Here is a 12626-nt window from a genome sequence, read left to right as displayed (position 1 = left end):
CAGTGCTCTGGCTCGCTAAACACTTGCTTGCAGTCTAACTAAGCAGCAAAGATCAGAGCCGAAGGAATTCGGTGCCTTGACAGCACTCTCTCCAGCCTGCACTGTCGGTAAGTGCTGTCCTGTGACAACCTTCTCGGGGTCAAGCGATTTAGAGAGCGCAGGCAAGGCTGGGTGCAGGAGCCCTGTGTACTCAGACACAATCCTGAGTAGCAGAGGCTGCGAGGAAATATTTTCTGTCATTTACCAGAGGGGCAGGGGAGGGGAGGGAGAACTCCTGGTAGCTGTAGGAGGGGCAGTCGGTACAGCTAAACTAGAAGGAGGGGAAGGGCTCAGGAATATAATGAGGAGGTGGGGGAAATGACACTGGAATAAAAGGGTGAGTGTATGAGATACCCACTCATCCTGGCCTTCCTCTGTTCAAAGCGCTCCCTCAAAGGGTGGGTAGAAGACTTGAATAGAGGGGATGGATGTCAAAATATTTCCATAAGGAATATAGTGTAATAAATCAGAGAAAAAGGGCAGAATGGAGGCAAGGAGCGAACGGTAGGAGAATTATTTTTATTCTAAGTGAATGATTATGTCTCCTGGGTGATTACACATCAGGATGGCGGCGTGTTGGGGAGGACTATTCAGCTAGATAGAAAGGAGTGCTCAAATTGCAATCATTGAACTGTAGTGCATGCAAGGGTGTAAGAAAGGGATGAATAAACAAGCAAAAATCCAGATAAAGTCAACATGTCCAGGGCACTGCGGTCCTTGGGAGTTAAGGTAACTGTCATATGGATGTAGGAAGACAGCTTTCAGAGGAAGGTACTTTGAATACCTGCAGAACATAATGAGAGAGAAAGCTGATGGAGAAAATAACAGACTATTAAAGTACTTTGAACATAAATAACTTGAAAGTACTGGGTCAGGTACAAGATTGATTATTTCTTCAAATATTTTTATTGAAACAGGGACTCTAGCAAGAAATACCTGCTATATAACACGCACCTGTAAGAATCATACCAGTATAGGACTGGCAAAAGACAAGGGATACAGTGCCAGTGTACTGTATCCCATTCATTATAGCCCAATGAGCTGAAAGTAGGAAACTGCTTTAGCAGAGTTGTTATGGTTCCTGGGGCATTAAGAAAACACCTTGTGCAACATCAGGAGTTCAGAAAAAAATAGTTGCCATGTTTCCTCGATAGCTCAGCATCTGGTTTTACTGTCACTAGTATTTGGAGCTGCCAACCAGCTCTTTCCCTTTTTGACTCAAACAGGTAACTTTTAAATCTGAACCAGGTTTAGCTTTTATCCATTTGATCCCTGGTGCTGAGGGTTGAGCAGTATGTGCCCGTGATGACTATATATGTAAGACCAGGGGCTTTTTTTGTGGCTATGGTACTGCTAGGCACTGCCATCACTTTTCTGTTTAGAATTGTTGTATCATCAGTGACTGGCTCAAGAAATTTTATTCCTGGAATGGGGATTTGGAATAATAAAGGTTAAGTTTTAAATTCCTAGTTACAGAGGCTGGTATGTCTCAGCATTCACTCACTTGTTTTTTTGTGAGAATAAGCAGCATCTGTGCAAAAACCATAAAATTTCTCCTCACTTCACTCAAAAGTCAGGGAAAAAACAGATAAGGATTCCTGCAACGAATCCAACAGCCCTTATTTTGCCTCCAAGAGGTTACTGGGAACTTTGTGCTGGGGAATTTCTGAACTCATCTTTGTTCCATGTGGAGCAAGGTCAGCAATTACTATGGGAACCTTGGCCAGTTATGCTTTCAGATGTTTAAAGTTATAGTTATATTGCTTTATTTACATGCTTGTAATTTATTTCCAGGTGTTTTATGAGGACACAGAAGGTTATGTCACAGTACCTTTTTTCCGTGCGTTAAGGGAGGGTGTTCTAACACTCCGAGCTTCTGCTGCCCAGGTACCCTCTGCTGAAGCAATCCTTTGGTAGCGTGGAGAGTCCGCAGTGCCGAACAGATTATGTGCCGCCCGTTCTGTCCACTAGTATACGGGAAGGAATATAGCAAGGAAAAGAGAATGCCAAAGCCTTAGTGGTCTGTTGTCCCTGACAGTCAGTGTAGTAAGGTGAACAAACTGCAGAAACTCTTGGGTTATTTTCCATAGCAGCCTGGCGTTCAGAGAGACCCAGGACACAGGGACTGTAACTGCCACTACTCGCCGTTTCCCCGCTTCCCCAGACTGGCTTTCTGGCCAAAGTTAAAATGATTCATGAGATTCTGCACTGATTTCACTGCAAGCTTCCACATTTGCATAAGTAAAAGCTTATGCAGCTTCTGTAGGGAGAATCTTAGTGAAATTGCAGTACAAAACATCGATATTATGTAATTATAGTAGTTCATCGTAACTTAGATGAAATTGTTACTTTAAACTTGCTCTAAGTGGCTCACAATGGAACTTTTGTATGACACACCTACAAAACAAATGAGTTAATCACAATATGTGTCATTTTTAATTTTTCTCTTTCATTTTTCTTTCAGTCATTCTCTCTTTGTAATTAGCATGAAGACTATCCTTCAGTCAAAACTAGCCACCTGGAAAGTTTCAGCTTGTAATATGCAGCTTTTTTGTGAATTATGAATGTGCAAAAAAAGAGACCTTTCTCCCCACACCCCCTTCCTTGCATAATTCAAATATGAATGAATGAATTTTATTCAGGCTTGCCAAAAAAAATCATATTTCAGCTGATAACAAGCATGAAGAATTTCAGATGAAAGGGACTTTTTTAAAAAAAGAATATTATGAGCATGGGAGAACAGCAGGCTGAGACGGAAGTCTCAGTGCAGCCTTAACTGTAACAATTGCTAGCAAGCAAATACTATAGCCAAGCACTAAATCTTGCTTTGTGCTGCCCTGGTGCACAGTAGTGGGGAGAGAATAGAATAATAAAAGCGATCCCCTTATGCAAACAGCAGGGCATAGCACTCAACAGAATACAAGAAGAAGGTGAGCCTGCCTACTGTTCTGGCTTGCTAACCATATTCCCAAGGTCTGTGGGTTAGTTGTCACCTCTAGCTCCAGTCAGCTAGCAAATGTACTTCAAACATAGCAAGGGGCACGTTTTGGCCCTTTCCAGGAGAACATTTTACCAATTCATTGCCTCCAAATATACTGTTCTATTAAATGAAGTATTTGAAGGAAGTTCATATAAGCAACATGGTGGTTTAACAGGTCAAAAAGGGAATGGAATAGCTGCTAGATTTTTTCTGATTAACCATGTATTCTAAAAAATACAGAACTGCGAAGAAGGTATTATATGCAAGCCCTCACTTACCTTATTGCTTTTCAAGCAAAACAGGCAGAGATTTTGGCTCACACCAGTACCACGTCGAAAATGAACTACCATAGGAAAGAAGGATTGTGATCCAGAACACATTTCTGCATCACTTTTTCTCTTGTTCCTAATACCGCTCAGTTGATAAGCCCGGCTCTCCTTTTCTACCTAGAAAACAGAATCAAAGAAACATTCCTTTACCGGTTATCAAAAAACCTGCCCACTACTGTGGCTAGTCAGTAGCGAGTACTTCAGTATTACCTTATGGATTCACATTGGTTAGAGGATTAACAGAAAGGATTTGCATGTGGCAAACCTGGTCATAAAAACATCCCCTTCTAGTCTGACACAAGTTGACTGTTGCGAGTTGAGTTTGGCAGCGAGTAACCAAAATTGAGTTGTCAGCAACCTTTTGCATAGTAGAAAAAAGTTGTTGCTTTCTTGTGCAGATGCAAGAGTTTCTGTGGGAAAACGGAACATAATCACGGTTCTGAATGTCTCTGTGGATTGGTAATGTCTCTAATACATAGATCACTTGTGCAAATTCAGTCCCAGCTGGATGGGAAATTATTGAAAATGGTTGTTGTTTGATTGATATAAAATGAGTTGTCAGCTTGATTCAATGCCTCCAGGGCAGATGTCCACAGCATAATTGGCACCTGTCAGAAGCAAAGAATTCCTTGGTACAGAGTAACAACGCCTCATGCAACCACCCAAAACAGTCCTTGCATGCCAGGGCTCAGAGAAGAAGACAGGAAAAAAAGAGTTTCTACTTCTGGGCAGGGTCTTTTATGCTATAAAGTCAATAAAAGATTTGACACTTGGTGCAAGCTTTTCCCTGGGATCCTGGCTAGATGCTATCAGCTCTCCTGCTGTTTCGTCAACACTTTACCTAATAGAGGAAAACACACAAATTTTTTTTATTTGTTTTTACTGTCATGTCAAGGTGTATTTATAAAGAGTGATTAATAAAGAGATTTTTACATATTTGCGTATTATAAGAAATGTTGTGAACAATTTTACTTGCCCATTTCTTGAGCAATTCTCCTCACAGCAATAAGTTAACCACGCAACTAGGGAAATAAGAGAGTGTGTTCTCAGCAAAAAACAAGTCAAAGAAAGAGCCAGGACTGACAGTACAGCAGTGTCAGTATTACAGTTTGCTAATCGTAAACAGTGACCTATTCTTTACCAGAAACTGGATTAAACTGGACCAAATAGCTGTCATATGGTTATTACTGCCTTTGACTGAGTGTGGTACAGCTAACAACAGGAATGAATTCAATTTCCCACCACCAATCTGTCGAGCTTCTTCATGGAGCTGGTGCTTTGGGAGGTACCAGCTGAAGGGCTTTCCATTAAAACTCATTTTACTGTCTTCATCTAGTGCATGGCTCAACTTTCCTTCTTTCCTTTCATCTCTGTTTCCTCCTTTAGATTATTTTTCATTATGCCTCCCCCCCCAACATACACACACTTTGCCTTTCATCTCTATATGTATGCTATTCCAGCACTTGTCAGCCCCAGCAGGAGGCACATGGTAGAACCAAGCAATATGATATGTTAGGTGGAAGAAAATATTATTATCAGACGCCTTAGAACAATCATTTATTGTCACACTTTAAAGAGGTCTGCTATGTTATTTATTTTATTATTCTGTATTAGGTACATGGTTTAATTTTACAGGCATTATTAATCACTAAAATACATTACACTTTCAGCCAGGATGTTAACATTTTAAATGCATTCATCTTGTTGCTTTAAACAGAAACAATGGGCCTTCTGCACTGCCCTCCCTCCCCTCTAGTCAATAAATCCTTTCTATTGATTCAGGAAATAACTCTAAGCACTGTTTTATATTTTAAGTTCCACTAGCCACACTCAGCCATATAATTTTGCTTAATAACAAATGGATCTTCTATTTTTGCTCGTTAGTACATATTTGGTTATCAAATTCAGCTTGAAAGTAGAAGGAGCACAAAACCTATAATGGCAGTGAGGCACCACAAGAGATTTCTTAAATTAATGTTACAATAAAATAAAGTATCTGTAAAAAGTGTGTGTGTGTGCACGCGTATAGAAAGCAGCCTCATCAGTAGATGAATGATAAGTGAAAAATCCATCAGTGAGTATGGATTCCCTTGAGCCAGCCTGGATCAACAGACAATATGGATTTTTGATAATTCATGGCTTTGCCATTATTTATTCTCTCCTGAAATACTCCTTGCAAATCTCAGAGAGATAATTAGAGAATTATCATACTGCTTAACTAAGTAGTGCAAATTATATTGTATTCTATGTATCCCAACCCAGGGCAGTATCATTAGTGTTGTTTAATTGTTACAAATATAGTCATCGCATTTTAATAAATTGCCTTCATTGTCAATATCTACAATCGACTATTTATCTTCTGTTAATGTTCGTGGATAAGTTAGTTACCAGGTAATCTTACAGTTAATGTACACCACAATGAAGCAAAATGTAAGAAAATGCAAAGGTCAAAACCATGTTTCTATTATGAAAAAAATGAATGATAATGACATAATTTTTTCAGCTCATCAGGTTCTTTGCTAAGTGCCTCTGTTATTGCCAGATCAGTAGTGTATAACAAAGAAGTGCTTTCTGTAGGCTGCTTCATTAGCCTGCCCTGTAGGACCTCACCTCAGACCTTTCACTAATCTGTTGGCCAGCTCAATAGCCTTGTTAGTTCTATTCACTTCTTCCTGGCAGCGGATTTTCTCAGCTGTAGCTCTCTCAAAGGCAGTGGTTAAGGCAGCCAGGATTGTGTCTAGTTCCTTCAAATAAAAACAGTAAGAAACAACTTTGGACATTGTAGGAACACATAAAAATATTTCTGCTGTCCCATTTTGTATTTCTGAAAGTTAAATTACACAGTGCAAGAAAAGGTGTAAACATTAACCGCACTCAGAATTTTGTCTAGGTCGTGCTCCAAAGGTGGGTTTGGGAAAACCTGGGAGAAAATGTAGCTGGTCTTCTGATTTTCCCCACTTGTTCAGAACAGCCTTCAAAATGAAATTACAAACTTGATCTTATATCAGTTAAAAAGGAATGTCACCTTCTCCCAGAGGATTCTGGAACGAAGTGAAATATATTTCTTATTACAGCTGTATATTCTCTACAGGAGATCAAAAACTTGAAAATATGGCTGTTTGGAAACTAAAGAGAACAGAAGGGTTTAAAGATGATAGATAAAATACTTGAAAACACACAAGGCAGTGTCCTTTGCTGACTTTCGGTTAGACTGTGCTTCCCAGAGCAAAACCCATTTCTGAAAATACAGCCTGAAGTCCCCGGCCACTTCGGATTTGGGAGCAAGCAGCTCGGTGTCTGGTCCATCAAAGCATTTAAGCACACAGTCCCACTGGGTCAAAGCCTTAGTTATTCCCAGAGGGAGGAGTGCAAGATAATTCAGCATGGATGACTGAGCATGAGGACAAGGAGAGAACGACAGGCGACCCAGGAGAGTCACAGGCAAAGCACCCAAATGACTCTGAGTGCAGAAGACAAGCCGGCTGATAAATGAACCATCAGAAAGGTGCTGTAAGGCTCCAGCATAGCGAGGCACACAAGGAGAGGTGTCGCTGGGTGCTTGTGGACAGAGCGAGTGTCTGGAGCCCAGGGCTGTCAGGGCAGCCAGCAAAACACGCATGAACAAAGTGTGACTCTCTAGCAGCAAACTTGGGGTCAGCAAATAGGTGTCCACGCAGCTCAACTGAACACAGCAGTATTCCCCAGGGAAAGTCAGAGCTGAGCGTGGCTCTTGCGAGAAGGCTGTGCGTTCTCCCAGCTGTGCTGACGACGAGCTCTGTGCACCTTGGGGACGACCAAGGTATGTCGCTGGGAATCTCCCTGGTGCGATGCTGGATAAGCGCCTGAAGTGCCCTATTGCTTCCTCAAGGCAGCATGAGGCGGTACCTGTGTGCGTTACAGGACACAAAAAGGAACTGACTGGGTGACGGCACAGGTAGGTATGTCATTGGGAAGGTTTGCAAAAACAGAGTAAATTACAGAACAAACATTTCTAAACAGGGCCCAAAGATATTTCTTCTCTTTAAAGAAGGGGCTTTACAGCACCCACGCAGCCTACAGGGAGTCAGGAGTGCACGCACAGAGCTGGGGCACGTTACCTGCTGCCTTTGTGTGCCTCCGTGCAGGGGGAGAGCAGGCAGTACCTGTGTTAGAAACGTGTCCTGTCAGCAAGGCTGAGCGAGGCACGCCAGCCCAGTCCTGGCCCTCCTTCTGCACAGGGAAGACCCAGGCGCTGACTGGAACTCACCGTGCGTGAAGGCAAGCATCTGCTGTCATCCCGAGGCATGTCTGCTGCTGCAGAGGCTGGGGATGTGGTCCAATCGTTTACCTGAAACTTAAAAATGTGAGTGATGAATTGTACTGGCAAATACCTTTGTGGCAAATACAACGAATCATGCTCAAAATACCTCAGACAGAGAAAGGTCTTATAAATAATTAATTGAATTTTAGAGGCCCCTAAAATGACCAAAAAAAAAAGCTTTTAAAAAACATCAAGTGGTCCTGACTTTAAAGTTCAGGTCCTTGGCCCAACCAGGATTCCAGCTTTCCCTGAGATTTCCACTTCCCACTGCAGTGCACTCCTACAAAGCTTGTTGCTGGATATGTATATACATTGCCTATACACAAATGACGGCTGACAAATGGGTAGCAATAGGTCTGCGAGTGAGATCAAGGACCAGCACTTAGGCACTGAACCTAAGGGGCCGGAGAGAGAAAAAAGCGAAAAAGCTACCTGCTGTGCTGAGCATGATGCTGCAGCTCTCATGGCGGGGAGCAGAACTTGCTTGAAGCTGTTTTTAGCAGGTCGTTCAGGAACTAGGAATGATTTTATACTGCAGTTTTGGCTCTACTGAGCCAGGCTGAAACACATTGTGCACTACCCTGCCCTCAGACCATTCAGTGTTCGGCAAGTCTTGTAAAAGAGTAAAATAAAAAGGAGGTATCTGAAGCAAAAATATAAGTGGACAACAGAGACATAAAAGATAGATATATATATGTGGTTAAACAATGGAAGAACAATTCCAGTTCATGCAGGTCAAACCTGGGACTTGTGAATGGTGCCAGAGACAGTGAAAGTGGCGGCGTGTGGATGGGCAGGAGCTACATGGGAATGGGAAGTGGCAGGCTCCTCCACAAATTTTTTCAAGGTTTTTGTCATATGAAACATTGTGTCCCAGGAAAGGTATGTGGCTCACTGTTGGGTGCCACTTTCTCCCTCTCACCTTTTTCTACCTCATTTGCAATGTGAGCACCCCTTCCCAGTACCCCTGCTCAGCTGGTAAGTTGTCTGTGGTGGGGAACAGATTTGGGCAAGGACAGAGAGGCCAAACTGCAGGTAAAGAGCGAAGCTGCGCAGCACTGCTCCCTGTTCAAATGGAAACCCAGAACAATCAGGCCCTTAATGTTTTACAATTCATTTGACTATCCACATTTTGACTTTCTGTAAATAATGTGCTAAATGGATAAAAGAAGATACCATTTTTCCTTCTTTCCCCTGAGTTACTGATAACAAGACAAGTTCCTTCCCTTACAGTTTGTGCATATAAATGTGATTAATGTAAAAAAAAAAAAAATTAAAGTGCCAAAATCTCTTTCTCTCTCTCTCTTTTTTTTAAAGCATTGCCCTTTTCAAAACAAGGGGAAATTCAGTATAGTTTCAGTGCCACAGTGATCAAACAGTGTCACATCACTATGGCAATTGCTGCCCAGGCCAGGAATACAGATCAGCTTTAATTGTGCAACGCCTTATTGCTGGTGCATGTCAATCAGAACCTATGAATTGAGAAAAATTTGCTCTGTTCATTCTGTTAAATGATGTATCCAATTAAACCTGTTAGAATTCATGATCTTCAGTCAAGGTTAAATGAAAGTAGTTACTCCTGTCAGCTAGGTGATTAAATGCTGCCTACATCAGGCACATTTATGTGCAAAATTAAAATTTTGGTATAAAGCATGAATCTTTATGCATGCCAGTTAATTATCTTGCGGTTCCTCCATTTATTAAATGCCCACTGCATTTCTTCTTAATCATCAGCTTCCTTTCAAAACTTATTTCATACTCTACATTATACCAAATTTCAATGTTTAAAATGAAATGCTTTCTCAATGAAAACTTCCTCTTTTCAAGGGTTTGGCTGTTGCTATGTTACTAAAGATGGCCATTAACAGTTTTTTTAGTCATTATGCAGAAGGTCTATTTGTGTTGTTTTGTTCGATTCTGAGAGCGTGATAGGAATCCCTGGAGCTGCTGCTGTTGGGCAGTTCCTCCTTCCCAGAACTATTTGAGTTCTGCTGCACATCAGCCAACTTCAGCACATGACAAGGGCAGCGGTAAAACTAACGGCAGTTGTGCTGCTGCTTCCACACGCAGGAGTGGGAAGGCAACAGGGCAGTGCAGCACCGCAGGGCACGCGTGATGCCAGCCGCCGGGCCCTGCTGCCCACTGTCCTCAGCAGCGGGGCCAGCAAATCCAGGCTGGACCTGCTGGGACCAGAGGCACCACAGCTGCCAGGCAGGGCACCGCTGATGCCCTTCGCTGAGGGCTCGGAGGGCTGGCCCCCTTCCTTCTGCCAGCCTGTGGAGCTGTTTCTGTATTCCCTTTGGTTTGGCAATGTGATGTGTCCTGTGTGCCCCAGGCAGTTACCATATTGCAATATCATATTTTAATTAGAAGAAAAATTATGTGTTGCATGCTTGAATTAAATTAAATTGCATATTTATATTTATAAGACACAGTATTGGCAGAATTTAAACACTATGTGAATTGAGGAACCAGAATTCAGGTGTATTATAGCGATTTGTAGCTAAAACATTTGCTAGAAATACGTACAAAGCAGAGCAGTACCAAATGCTAATTTAATACCCTAAGACAACGCTCTGTGCTCTTACAAGCACAATTTCTCATATTCCATGAGAGCATTTATCCCCTTTCATTATGAAAAGGTATTAAGAACCTTTGTTACAAACAAGCAACATAAAAAATATGTCATACCGCTTATGACTACTAATGAATAATATCATTTAAAATAGACTGGGAAATAAACTAGTATAACACTTTCTACTAAACCATTACTATAAATATGCACAAGGTTGTTATTAAAGATAAATGCACACAGTAATTTTCTACTTGTAGGTTTTACAGGTATAATTTCGAATCATACAATATTTTTTAAAACACATCACAGGGATGGAAACCAACAGAAAGACTGACTGGCAGCGATTCCTTGTGATCAATATGTGATGTCTCCATCTATCTTTGAGGGCCCACATAAATTATATCGTGGTAGTGTGAACCTTCGAGACGGGTGATGTGATTAACTTGTTCAGGGTCACAACGGGGAGCGCCCGATCAGAAGGATTTTACACCTGTGGCACCGCGTAGCCGCAGCCGCCCATGCAGGGACCCGGTGGGTGCCCGGTGCTCTGCCGGGGCGCGGGGAGGCTGCGGGCAGCCAGCCTCCGCTTCGCGGGCCGGAGGGGCAGCTCGTTTTCCCCGCACCGTGTGTGCCCACGGTTTAGAGAGCTGTTTGGTGGCACACGGAGGTACGAGTGTCGGGCAGAGCTGTGCCGAGCCCCTGAGCCCCTCGGGAAGCCACGGCACAGCCAGCAGCGGTGGCTGCTCCAGCCTCCCCTTCCCAGCCGCAGCAGCCTCTCTGCTCCAGGCCCCAGCGAAGCGGCGGCAGACAAAAGACCCCTCCTCTCCTGCTCCCCTATCAGCTGCAAATAATGGACTTCTCTCTCCTGGCAGCTGCGGAGAAAAACACAGATATTTTTTCCTTTTTGTTCAGCAAATATAAGCTGTAAGTTAAAGCCCGACATCTTTAGATACCTCAACAAAAGAGGAAAAAAGGGAATCTTCACACTCACAGAGAATAATTCCTCAGGGGTCTGGCAGGAGACAGTGACGCTCCAGGGAAGGTAGTTGGAGAATAAGCCTCTTTGCAGGTTTCTGGGATGTCTGTTGCTGAACCGCTTCAACTCACTTGGACCATCTAGAACTTACATTTAATCCCATTCTTCTTTCTCTACATGTTCTTACTTTCGCTCCCGTCCTCTAAAACCAGATATCATAAGCTGTGAACCCCAGGTCCAATATGCCTTAATGTCACCCCTTGAAACAATACTGGCAGGACAATTTATTTCTGCTCAAAACAATTTCCCCATCTTAAAATTGTGATTGTTAGGTTAACATCCCATTGAGATGAGAGAAGAAAAGAGCTGCAGTTGCAGGTTGTGTCTAAAATTTTAAGGAAGGCAAGCTGCACTGATTTATCCTTGGCATACTGTTTTATATCCATAAGAGCAAAAAACTTCTTTTTAGTGGCAGATTAAATTGTGCAGAAACTGACTGACACTGATAAGGCAAACATCGCAGTCTGCTTAAACAGGCTGAGAGCTGCACATCAAAGACTGCTTGGCCACCAGAATGTAAGTGTGTACAAACACACTCGCTGGTTTATTTGGTTTCATAAGCAATTTTATCTTAGAGACACATATAAAGCAATATAATAAAATAAAATTAGCATGGGATTACCTATTTTTAGTAGACAGATTTACGAAGAATTTGTGGTTTAGATTATAGTCATTTTCAGGAAACTTACTTAGAAAGTAATTAAGCATATTTTATCCATTAATTCATTTTTTTTTTGTTTTGCATTGTGCTACTGAAATAAAACTAAAAACTATGGAATGGAAGGAATTTTTTTAACTGATTATTATAAATGAATAGAACAAGGGTTGTTAATGTTTGTCATTTTCCTTATCTGTACACATGAATATGTTATATGCTCATTTCCATTGCAAATAGAACATCAGAATGATCATCGCAAACTGAAATATACTGTACATTTAATTTCTTCATTTCTTTGAAAATACCACTGACAAAAATAATCAATTGCTACTATTCTTCTACTAAAGCTTTGCAGCTCCATGGAAATTGAATGAATTAGTAGTGTCCATCCAGAATAAAGCAGGCAACATACTCTGGAGGGTCATTATTATTCACTGCTGAAACAAAGTCAGCCTGTGGAGCCCTGAACCATGACTGGGCAATTGCACAAGGCACTGTACAAACATGTGGCCGCCCTGTTTCTTGCACACCTCTGCTCCATCTTCCTCACATTTAAGGAAACAAAATAAAAGCAGAAAGATGTGACTGCTTACCACAGCTACACCAGTGAGTAAATACTGAAGGAAAAGAACTATTTGAGATAAAGGACAAGATTGTCATAAGAACGAATGGGTATAAAATGGCTGTGAATACATTTAGAGTGGCAATT

The sequence above is a fragment of the Falco punctatus genome (genome assembly GCF_963210335.1).
Source record: "Falco punctatus genome assembly, chromosome: 8".
Classification (NCBI taxonomy): domain Eukaryota; kingdom Metazoa; phylum Chordata; class Aves; order Falconiformes; family Falconidae; genus Falco; species Falco punctatus.
Note: the sequence above shows the minus strand (reverse complement) of the source record.